General features: G+C 54.5%; 1 protein-coding gene and 1 non-coding gene across 5 annotated transcripts in view; one reads left to right on the top strand and one right to left on the bottom strand.

The window, feature by feature from the left end:
- Nucleotides 1-12591, bottom strand: part of LOC149361226 (uncharacterized) — a 196506-nt gene that overhangs the window by 138465 nt on the left and 45450 nt on the right. The gene's annotated exons all lie outside the window — the stretch shown is intronic.
- TRNAT-GGU (transfer RNA threonine (anticodon GGU)) lies at nt 12125-12198 on the top strand. The gene has a single exon. It is a non-coding gene; the product is annotated as a tRNA-Thr (tRNA).

The raw sequence follows: 12591 nt of genomic DNA, 5'->3' as shown, positions 1-12591 counted from the left end.
AATTCAGGAGGGCACTTTGTTGACCTAAAGTCCGGTGAGGCGAAAGCTTTAAGCGCGGTGTTGCTGCTTGTGTCACTGATGTGTGGTTAAGATGTTAAGCTTCGCCTCTAAGAGTGGAACGCGACAGCGTCCTGCAACGCTGCCAGGGAGTTCATAGAACGCCATCGCCCGTTCGGTTGTACGCCTTGCTCGACGGTCAATTGGTTTTTGAGGAAAGGAAATGTATCTCATGTATGGAAATGTATGTCCTGTCGTTGCCTTTACTCTTGTCTCTAGTCTTTTGTGCGCTGTTTTTCAACCATGCACCCATACCAACTCGCCCATTAACTTAACGTTCTACTAAGAAATGTATCTGTCTCTCATAACTCGGTGGACACCTAAACCTCGCCGTAACGGGAAGGGAGGAAGATAGGAGTGAACGAAGACACCGTATTCACTAGACGCGCCTTTGTTCATTCCAAACCATCGAGCTGTCATGGCGGAGTGGTAGCGTCCTCGTCTCGCACTTCGGATGCCCTAGTTCGATTCCCGAGCTCGACCAATTTCCTACTCGGTTTTATTTATTTATCTGGTCTGACTGTAAAGGTTAATTAGCCTGATTGGTTAAGTAAGCAATTAACCGAACTCAGTACCACTTACTTGGAGTAACACTATACGATCCCTTCAATTGGTTGCATGGTTAGTAGGCAATGTACAATTGGCCCCGTTTGAAATTCGCGCACTGTGACGTCCCGACCGTTTCGACCGACTGAAAAGCGTGACATTTCTGTCGACAACTGCTGCTTACAACGATGAGACATTAAAGGCTTCCGCCTCAAAATGCCGACCATTACTCGTTCAGGAGGAATTCAATACGATTCCCAGCCCCCGTTCATCCCCGCACGGACCAGTCTTTTGCGGCAAAATGCCAGTGCTACAGTTAGCCCAATTTTACACACCCTTAGCTCATACTGTAACGAGGAGAAATGTGAAACACGCGTGTGCGCCCGCGAGGGGTTAGCGCCGAAGTTGTGGTGCTATCCGGGTACCTCCTCGAGTGCGGCACCGCTGAGCAGCGCGCAGCTGCCAAAACGCGTGGCACAAGAGAAGTCGAGGGCTACGGAGACCGATGAAACAGGCACGCTCTCAGCGCCTGTGCGCAGTGCCAGTGCCCAGGCTGCTTCCTCTGACTGCCGCAGATTTGTTTTGTTTCTTTAGAGCGTTACACACAGTCTTAGCACGAATACAGGGAGCATGCATTATGAAACTAGCGAACTACTGGAACACCGGTCTGTTTTTGGAGTGCACTGTTCCGAAACAGCCCGGGCCGTATACTGGCACCCCTTCCATCCGTGGATAAAGGTGACTCTCAAGAATGCTGCCGGCAGTTGAGCAACACCAACACAGCGGCTTCATTACTCACAGTTAGCCTTCTCCACGGACATTCGCAGACAATTAGGCTGCCCCTTCCTTTATGACGGCCTCGCGACACCCGCACAAAGTACCGGACGAACTAAGATCCCCGACGCCTAACCGCAAAGGCCAGTGCCGGCCGCGCCAACCACGCATCGCGCTGCAAACAAAGACTGTCGCAGGGCAATGGTGGATAACTAGGCGCGTACACCTGCAGGCAGCCTTCGCTCTGCGCCGACCTCGGCTTCATCCCCGAATCAAAGCACCGTCGTGTCATCACCGGCGACACCCCGCGTGCGCGCGCGCGCGGAACCAGGTGAAGGGCGCGCACCACATTGCATTACAATGGGGGGGGGAGGACACACATGATGCGGGACGGCGGCCGTCCTCAAAACGGCGTCACGCTCCGTGGGCGCCGCCGGACAGCCCGCAGCGCACTCGGCCACGCTCACTGGCGGGCGGGAACCGCACGACGGGCAAAGACAGCGCAGTCCGTGGCCAGGACCACGCCCGGCGAGGATTCACACAATTCTCGCTACACCCGCCCACGCTGAGCATTTCAACCCGGCAGTGACCACTAATGCACGGTTGACGCGGCGTCTGCCCACGGTCAAAACTACCCGCCTGCTCAAAAAAATAAAAAATGCAGCGTCCAGCGGAGCAACCTTCCCTGTCTTCTCCACAGGTCCGTTCCAGGCGCCACTGATTTCGTGGGGGAAATTTAAGATTTGATTTTTCTTTCTCAGTGCATTTCCCCGTCACTGACCCCGTCTTTCCTTCCTGGAACGCCGCGGACCACGAAAACATTTACAACAACAGTTTGGTTTGGTTTGGTTGGTTTATTGGGGTTTAACGTCCCAAAGCGACTAAGGCTATGAGAGACGCCGTAGTGAAGGGCTCCGGAAATTTCGACCAGCTGGGGATCTTTAACGTGCATGGACATCGCACAGCACGCGATAAGCGCACTGCAGACTATGACGTTCGGAGAATGCCGATCTCTCGACAGACGCTATTGCAGGGACAGAAAGTGCTTCCCTTCCTCCTCTTGCACTACTACTCTCGGGCACGCAACAATGCGATCCGGAAACGATCACTCTGGGCGAATATCCACCGGTCGATTTTGAGTGGGGTGCCGAATAGGCCCGAGGAGGACCGAACCTGCCACAGAGCGACCCGATTCTCATCCTCTAAGGGACAAAGAAGCATGCCCCGGCAGTGAGCACAGCGGAGGTTGTGACAGGCAACCGAAAGGTGGCCCAGTATTCACCTGGAACATAGCCGTTTTCTGCAGCGCTTCACGATGACTGAGAACAGTGGCACCGAGCAATTAACTCGAGGTGCGTAGCATTTCGCTGGGGTCCGTGAGTGTCGACACGCAACACTAAATAGCCGGAATGAATGCACGTCCGCGTACGTATGCACACCTCTTGGCGGGAACAGCCGGACGCTGCAGCGTCGACGTGGCTGACGGTCTTCGGCCGTTTACGAGGAGGCGCAAGAAACATCCTTTTCACTAACATCTCGGCCAACGAGCGAAGGTACCCACAGAACTTAACGGTCCCCATCCTACTAATCCGACTTACGCGCTGCGTAATAAAAATTGGGACATACGGAACGCGCGGACCTCCCGATTCTGATCGAGCCAGGCAGACTTCAGTGCGCGACTCGCTGGTCGCAAACACGCCACTTTTACGCAGGGTGCATTGTTCCGTACGTGAACACTACCGGCTAGCCCAGGCACACTACGAAAACGAGGCAGCAAACTCAAACCGCCGCGCGAGACTCGTCATCGGCTCGGCCATAACAACTCGAATCGCAGTTGACCCCCCTCCCCTCCCTGCCTCTGCCGTCCCGCAGTACGCGCCCATTCGTCTCCAATAGCATTCGCAATAAGCGAGCCCGTAGCACGCATGGAATTCCGCAGAGAAAGTGTGCCGGGACATCCAGCCCCAAAGCACACGTGGAAACAAAGGGAGAAACCTCAGTAGAGTTGCCAATGGGACTGCTTGGTCTTAAACTAAAACCCTGCACTAAAACCCTGGATGCAGAAGGGCAAGAACAGGGGAGAGAAGATGCCTGTTTTGCCTATCCGCGTCGTTCCTAAGTTCCCCTCGTTTTCCTTTACTTCCACACACAGAGCAGCGCACCACTTAAACGCGAGAAACGCTGCGCCTTCAGGTGGCGCCTGCATTTTTTCGACGGGAGTCCGACTCCTATACGGATATGCGTGCCTGTAAAGCGAGTTTTCCCCCAGAGCTCGTGCGCTGCAGGCAAACGGCACCCATGCACGCGACGCAGTAAGCCACACGTGCCCTATAGTCGAGTAGTCGATTTCTGACGACGAAACTCGTACAAACTGCGAAAAATAAAGACTGCGGCCGGCAAAACGGCCAAAATGCCCACATGACAAGGTCGCTGTGGGCAAGCGATCTTCGCCTGTGTCCTTATAAGTAAGCAGCGTCGTTACTGTTTCCGGCAGAACTTCCAGGAACCGCGCTAAGCCTATGCGGGTGGCTGCGCGCACGACAGCGATGTCACAGGCGGCAGTCCTACGGGGGAGAGCTTCTTAAAGGTGCACTGAAGAGGAATCTGAACTCGTCTTTTTCCCGCGGGAACTCGGTCTGCACGTTCCTAGCATTCTTAGAACCTTCGATTTATTGCCCTGTGTGGCTGATTTTCCTAATTAAATCGAATTAACGTCCGGCTACCGCCTTTTTTTTTTTTTAATTCTACCTCGTACGGTAGGCGGAGTCGACCAACGCGTGGAGTGCCTTGCAGCCAGCTCCGTGGAGGCTTTGCTTTCGCTTTATTTTTTTTTTAGGTTTTCGTGAATAAATAGTTTCATTCGCAGATAATATAGCCGCAAAATAAGCCCACAGAAATAAAAATACGCGCGGACTATTTGCTTCTACGGACTACTACGTATCACTCCGCCGATGGCAGAGCGGCAAGCCGCCGCGGGACTGGCTGAAAGGCACTCCACGCGTTGGTCGACTCCGCCCACCGTACGAGGGAGAATTAAAAAAAAAAGGCGGGAGCCGGACATTAATTCGATTTAATTAGGAAAATCAGCCACACAGGGCAATAAATCTCAGTTTCTAAGAATGCTCGGAACGTGCAGATCGAGTTCCCGCGGCAAAAAGACGAGTTCAGATTCCTCTTCACTGCACCTTTAAGGCCGATTCACACGACGGTCCGTTCGCCCGCGGCCCGCATATCACGTGTTCATGCGTCAGCACAATGAGAGGCGCGCTGGATGCATGGATGGATGGCGGCCGACAGCGCGCCCCTCAGTGTGCTGACGCATGCACACGTAGTGCGCGGGCCGCGGGCGAACGGTCCGTCGTGTGAATCGGCCTTTACTATTACCTGAAGGGCAAGCTGGCGGCGCTGCACTTCGTCCACCATGGAGAGGAGCGGGAATGCCGGGAAGATGAGGCGTCGTATCTGGCTTGGCTACTGTCGGGCACGAAATGTGGATTTCTCCATAAAAGCACAAACCTTCTCTCGACAAACCTCGTGCGAAAGTTTTCATACGGGCCCACCGCTTGTGCTAAATTCACTGTACAAGTGAAAAACACATTATTCATTCGTTTAATCGGCGCGCAGAGGAGAGCATCGCGGCGCAGCTGCCGGTACCGAGGCAGAATCCATGTTTCAAGAACAGCGCTAGCCAAGCCATGTAAGAAAGCTCGTGTTCCCGGCATTCCCGCGGTGAACGAAATGCTCTTCACGAAACTCTCATGGAGGGTGGTACCAGTTTTCCCTCTTGGGAATACTGAGAAACGCTACTCTAGAGCGCATTCTCCTTCATTGCCCAGCGGACTCTCCCCCGTGCAACTCCTGACCACTTGCGAGAAATGGGAGGTCATACTGACCTCGACGGACCCCGCCAGGTAAAAGATCGCCACTGATCGGGCCGCCTCCGTCATGGAACTCATGAACGTTTAGTGCAGAAGGATGTTGCGGGAACACGGGGACCTACGTCCCGAATCTCTACGTCAATAAATCTCTCTCTCTCTAAGGCACCGAATGTGTATTTCTGCCGCAAAGGGCGGCTGGACGCAGAGATGGGGGTGACTTCGTTCAAGCCACGCCGCGTCCCACACCCCGTGTGCCCGGCACGAACAGCGGACCGCGCCTGATAATGTAATATGCGCCCGCTCTTAGAGTTGCTCCCAGCAGCCACGCTGCCGATGATGGGGAGCAATCACGTCCACGAATCGGAGGAAACAGAAGCGAAAAAAAAAAACGGGAGCAAGGAAAGAGGCCACCCAGTCCGGAAGCCCTACTTGGGCACCGGGCAACAGCCACACGAATCGGCGAGAAATGCCGGGCACGTGGCGCATGTCTCACTCTTCGCGGTCTCGCCCGGCCGAAGGCAGAGCTAATACACACAAGGCAAACATACTGTATACAGAAGCCCAGCCGAGGCTGCTTCACACGGCACGAAAACGGCCGTTCTTAGCGCGCCCGCCTGACCCGGCTAGCTGAGTTGCGCACCCCCGCCGAAAGATGGACAGGATGGGGGGGAGGGGGGCGCCGGGCACGACGTCTCGAAGTGCTGCAGGAGCAGCAGCGCGGAAGAGGGGAAGAGAGGGGGAGGGCCACGTTCATCATCGGAGAAACAAACAAAACAAAACAAACACCGACACCACCCACAAAGGCAGCAGTGCTTTCTACTGCGAGGAGTGTTGTTTGCTTTCGGCGGAGACAAAAGCTCGGCGGCGGAGTGCATGCCATCGGTAGTCACGCGCGACCGCCGCCGGGCTGGGCGGACACGGCGCCGCGCAGGGAGCGTGGGGGCGTGGCCGGCCGTCCGCACGTCTCTGCCGCCACGGACAGGTGCAACAGGTGCGCCCCGCTAGGACCCACACCGACGCGGAGCCCCAGCACGAACGCCACCCAGGCATGGGAGACGCCTGCGCGCCGGACTAAGCGTTTCCGCACCGCACGCCTTCCGCAGGTCGCCTCGCTGCGACCACTGCACTCGGGCTCCGCGTGATGAAATTCCTTTTTTTTTCTAAAATTATACTAAAATGAGGCGTTGGCTCCTTTTCTTTTATTTCTAACTGCCTCCAAGCCTGACAGAACGGTGCAAGCGACCAAGTTTATCTGTCACTTTCATGTGTTGTTCTTAAATCCCTGAGAACAGCACTGCAGGTGTCACCGTCACGCGCTTTCCGTATACCCTTGCTGCACTATATCGCCCACTCACAGACAAGCATCGATGACCTCTCTGGCGATTTACTGAGCTTGTTTCGCGGATACGCAAGCACTCTGTGTTTCGCTCTATCTCAGGACCTCAACACGTCGAAGCGACAGATTTCTGCTGTCGTTGGAGACGGAGGGGCCCTTGGGTTGGGTGGGTCGTTCAGCACCGCAGGTCCCGGCTCCGAAGAACGATGTCGAACTTCATTAAGGAGGAAACTGTACAGAAGGCTTATCTTACATACTTACAGTCGAGATGGGAGTGCTCCGGTCACAAACCAACATCCCGTTAGATAGGCCTCGTATTCCCCAGATCCCTGACTGGGGAATAAATTTCGCGGAAAGATGTCCAACCAGGTGTGCAGTTGTGGACACTAGTGGTACCACCAACGGCAGGGGGCGGTGCTGATGCTCTCTCGCAGCTCGGTCGATGGAAAAGGGATAGAGACTGACTCATCAAACACTGATGTGTAAGTATTACCCCTGCGGCAAGTTTTCTGCTACTTGCCTCCTTGGGAGAGGAATTTCCCGCAGCCTACCAGCAGGTGAACGAGCGGTCGAGGACACAGCCGTCCGTCAACAGCAACAGCTTGACCTTTCGCAGCACCACTCCGTCCGGCGAGCCCAGGGCAGACTTTAAGGGTAACGGAGTGGATTCCAAGAGAAGGCAAGCGTAGCAGGGGGCGGCAGAAAGTTAGGTGGGAGGATGAGATTTGCGGGGATACGGTGGTCGCAACTGGCGAGGGACAGGGTTAATGGAGAGACATGGGAGAGGCCTTTGCCCTGCAGTGGGTGTAGTCAGGCTGATGATGATGATGAAAATCGCCGGGACCGGGGCCCAACCCGCGAATACGTGGTCATCTAGCAAAAGCCTGAGCCACTTCGGTCGGTACGAAATGACTCAGCTGTCCACAATTTTGATATCGCTTACAGTATACTGTACCTCTCCTCGTTCAGAGCGACAATATAACGTGATTTGCAAAGCGCCATCGATGACAAGACGGAGCAGACTTTCATGTATTTTGAAACGGAATATAGCATGAAATATAACGGAATTTATTATAGCAAATACAAGCGCTGCCCGCATGTGTCTTTTCTTCTGGAACATGCGGTGCTTGTCAGGCCCTTAGACATCTATTCCATGCAGCTGACGTGACTGTCGATGGGCGCGTCCTTGGCCTTCGCTCGTGTAGGCGCTACCACCAACCGCCTCATGAGCAAGTGTTCATAGCAAAAGCAGGGTGGCGAATAAGTAAAGGCGTGCATCACGTTCTCCAGGTTTATGCCATACTGTCGCCTCGGAAGTTTTCGCTGGGCAACAGCCGCAGCTGGCCGGCGTTCTTAACTTCCGTCTCCCAGAGCCACTCGCATTCTCACTGAGCTATACACCCCACCACTGTGATGACGATAACATACATTGAGACCCAGTTACTAGGAACAGCTGAGTACAGTCGAACATCGCTGTAAAAAAACGGTTTGTAGCGAAATAATGGGCATAACGAAAGCAATGACGATTCTCCTTGGAAGCAAGGCGATAACGAAGCTACGGCTATAAGGAAGTAATGTCCGGGCCCTTAAACTTCGTTATAACGAGGTTCCACTGTAGATGGTCGATTACTGTTCGAGCCGCGCGTAAGCATTGGTCAGAGAACACACACTGCGCCGAACCTTACGACATCGATGCTCCACAGCCCCATGACGGTCGCGGGGGAACATGAGAAGAGCACGACAGCGACAGGCCGAGCTGCAGCTGCTATTGCAGAGACCATTAGTTTTGAGAAACAAGCACAGTGTCCCAGGAAACGCGCTGATAGCTTTCCAAGGCGGGGGCCACTGACTGAGACAACCGAGGCATAAATGGGAAAATAAACGCTCCGAAGATACACACCAGCTATGAGAAATAGTGCAGGGTTGCGGATTAATTTAGGCCACCAGGGGTCCTTTAAGGTTCATCGACATCGCACACAGCACACGGGGGACTTTTTTTTGCATTTTGCCTCCACAGAAACGCACCGGCTCAAACTCAAAATGGAGGCCTCAAAATGCGCACGCAAATATGAGAGTACGTCGGCAATATAATCACCGTTTTCGTTTCAAAACAAGGTCCGTTTTAGGCAACAATTAAGCCAAGTCTGCCGAGAGGACGAAGAACGAAAGCGCCGCAGGCAGGACATTACAGTCCGCGGTACGTGATCGAACCTTGCATCCGCAAGCAGTGTCCCCCCCCCCCCCCCCCCCCCGATGCCTCCTCTTCCTCGAGCAATTATATGTACAGTTCTCGCCAGTTCTGCGCCGAAGCTGGTTTTATGCTCATTCCTGGAGTAATTTTTCAGAGTTCTGCCGCCCCATCTTCGATTTAATTTTTTTTTTCTCTCGCGAAATTTCGAAAGAGAGAAACTTCAGCAACGTACAAAAACTAAAGCTCCACCGCGCTAAGCCGCAGGGCTGTTCTTCGTTTCGACTCGGTCCAGGATTTTTCCGCAGCAGTCTACTTGCCGTGCCTTCATCGCGTGCATAAACTATCGAACACCAATGCCCGAAACAGACGCGACGTTCGCGCGGCGCAGCCGCCACACACATCGCCGCGGCAGCCCGAGCTGCCCGGCCAAGCCCCGCACACTCTGTGGAGAAGGGGGAGTCCCGTACACGGCCCCACGTCGCCGGTGGCAGGCCGCTGCAAAGCGTACACGGGTGCCAGTACCACACGGGACTAATCGCCAATTTAGCCCGCAGACGGTAGTCTGACGAAAGGGCATCGCTTCCAAAGCGCCGCTTCGCTGTTCAGTGGCCGACGACGACGCGGAGGTCTTTCGCCTCGCTTCATTAGGTTAGCCTAAAGGAGGAAAACAAATACAACAACCGGCCCAGACAGCGTTACGCGGTCCGCAGCTTCATTACTCACCATCTGGCACACACAAGAACTCGTTCGCCGCCTATTAGGAGCGTTGTTTCCTCAATCTGCACGGCGCCACACATGGCGAGACAAATTACGCCACAGAACGGGATTTGGCGCTAACGGAGTTCCCTCAGGTCTGACACAACAAAAAGCGAGAACTTGTAGTTCTGCGTGCCAGATGTTCGGTTCACCCGCACTGACGCTCACATCCGACGTCTATAGGCCCGAAGGAGCAAGCAGGCTTACAAGATCAGGCCCACCGGATGAAGCACCGATGAAGCAGTCGGAATACATTATACAGGACTAGGTATAACGGATCAGGAATGTACAACTCCGATCTCCACACGCTGGTCTGCATGCATTCGGGGGGGGGGGGGGGTGGGGGGGGGGGGGAGCCTCGGCAAAGGCAACACGGCGGCGCAGTACACAAAGTCACAGCGCCCGGAGTTGTTGCTTGACAACAGGAAGCACTGCAGACTGCGCACCATTGCCACGCCATGCATACGCACACGACCGCGCGCGGACACAGTCTACGCGTCCGAGCTTCCGAACCCCGTGCGTCACTTGACCCGAACCCATATTTGAACCACGTCCTGTCGTGTCATCGTCATTAGCCTGACTACGTGCAGTGCACGACAAAGGCATCTCCATAGCTCATTAATCCTGTCCTACCTTTCCAACCCTGCTTCTCTGACGTGATGACATAACACTGTATTATTAATCCAGGAATGCATTAAACGCCTACATTTTCGCCTCGCCATGTCCGCGATTTTTTCTCAAACCATCCGTCCGATCCGACGTCCGTCCAGATTACGAAACTCTCGAAAAGAAAGTATGCCCGAATCAACTCTACGCCCCACCGTGCGTGGCACATCAAAACAGCTCGGCTGGTGCCGCAACACACCTGCGCATGTTTCTAGCAGGCATACATTCACTTGAAAAACTCACGTCACCTACGATGTGCGCGGAGAAACGTACGACTTGATGGCGTAAAAGCAGGACGCAGAGGCAAGAAACGAGGGACAGACACGAAGGATGGATGAGCCGAATCGATGACAGATGAAGCAGAAGGGAACAGAAGGCGCAAATTCGACTCATCGGCTCAGACAGCGAACATTTCACGGCCCCTGCTCTGTGCATAACAGCACATTCGAAACGTGCACCGCGGGCACATTGTGCGCATACCCGTTGCCGTCTGCAGGAACTCAAACCTCGACGGCGAGCAAAGCTGCGGATACGACAGTTCGTGGGTGAACTTCTCGGCGCCGCAACGGTCGGCAACCCATTCCAACCGACAGCCAGAAGCGCCAGCTGCAACGACCGCATGTTCGCACAGCACACAGATGTGACTAGCATGACTTACACGCCGTAATTTACGTATCGCATTCCGTTAACTCCTCACCGTCCAAGGCGACACCACGAAAGTCAAGAGGAATTAATCGAGTGCATTAATTAAGGTGGATTTACAGACAACGTCCGGTGCGTATAAAAAGCAACAAAACCCGGAGCAGAAGACTCCCGCAGCCGGGTAATCCAGGCGTAGCACGGCCCACAGACCGCTATTTTTCCTGCATCGCGACGAAATGAAGCTCTAATCAAAGTTGCACAGATACACGCACGCATTTTTACGGTTTTTAGAAGAACCAAGTCACGGTGGCTCAGTGGTCACGGCGCATGGCTGCTGACCCCAAAGACGCGGGTTCGATCCCGGACGCGGCGGCCGAATTTCGATGGAAGCGATGTTTTAAAGGCCCGTGTACTGTGCGATGTCGGTACACGTCAAAGAACCCGAGTTGGTCGAAATTTCCGGAGCCCTTCACTGCGGCGTCCCTCATAGCCTGAGTCGCTTTGGGGGCGTTAAACCCCCATAAACCGATAAACCAACGAGTTAGAAGAAAAAGGTGTAAATGAAAAGGGCTCGCCAAGCGGCTAGTTAAGAGCTACAAAGATTTTTAAGTACGCCCTTAATCAGTGCCGCACCACCTGCTACCCAAGCATTTTTTTTTTGTTTGTTTGCCCCCAACTTTCAGTCATCGTCGGACGCAGGGAGCTGACAGAGGCGCGTTCATTCCATCGGGGCGGTTCCGGAAAGGCGCGGGCCGGAGGACGACGCCCCGGTCGCCTCCGAACGGGGGACGTAAATAAATAAGGCCCAGAGGACGACGCTGCCCATCATCCGAGGGCCGCGAGAAGCCACACCTGTGCGCGCGCGGGGAACGCAGGGAAGTTGCGTGCACCGCGTTGCGGAGGGTCTTCGCGAAAGCCCGCCGAGTGAAGGGGCTCGAAAGCGCGCGCCGCCCGAGGCGCGATCGAGAAGAGAATCACTGCGCACCAAGACGCAGCAAAGACGCAAGCACGACATATACGTATGCAGCGCAGACGTGTGCGTCGCAACTGTACGTCTGATTAAGGGAGTAATTACTCATTGACATCCACCCGAGCGCAGCCATGCGGCTACAGAGGAAAGCTATACAGCTTTGGCTGCACTTGAGTGGATGTCAATGAGTAATTACTCCCGTATTAGAAATCTACTCCACCTTGGGGGATTCCAATAAACATTTGACCAACACTGTTCCCACTTCGAGTTATTGATCAATTCGCTCTCGCCCTACCATAAGCTTGCCGTCCCGGTTAGCTCAGTTGGTAGAGCGACAGCTCCGGTGAAGCGGTGGTCCCGGGTTCGAACCCCGGATCGGGACGAATTTTTCTTTAACTACGAAGTTTCTGAGAAAGCTGTACAGCTTTCCTTTGTAGCCGTATGGCTGCGCTCGGGTGGATGTCAATGAGTAATTACTCCCTTATTAGAAATCTACTCCTACTCGGGGGATTCCCCTAAACATTTGACCAACTGTGCGTCTTACATGTCCAGATGTCGTGTAGTGATCGGTTCTCTTGCAGGACTAGCAGCCAGTGGGACGTCGGGCGCAACCTCACCGTCGTCGAGCAAAACTGAGGCCGTCCACACAGTGACGTCATCGCTCGCCCCAACAGCGTCTCCTGGTCGTGCCGCAACTGAGTGACTCGTTGCCAGGGGTCGCCGCGGGGCAGTGCCCGGGAGGAGAACTTCGCAAGAAGACGCCAGCGGATGCAAC

The sequence above is a fragment of the Amblyomma mixtum genome, chromosome 2 (assembly GCF_055824585.1).
Source record: "Amblyomma mixtum isolate Tamu chromosome 2, ASM5582458v1, whole genome shotgun sequence".
In the NCBI taxonomy this organism is placed as follows: domain Eukaryota; kingdom Metazoa; phylum Arthropoda; class Arachnida; order Ixodida; family Ixodidae; genus Amblyomma; species Amblyomma mixtum.
Note: the sequence above shows the minus strand (reverse complement) of the source record. Positions and strands in the feature narration are given on the sequence as shown.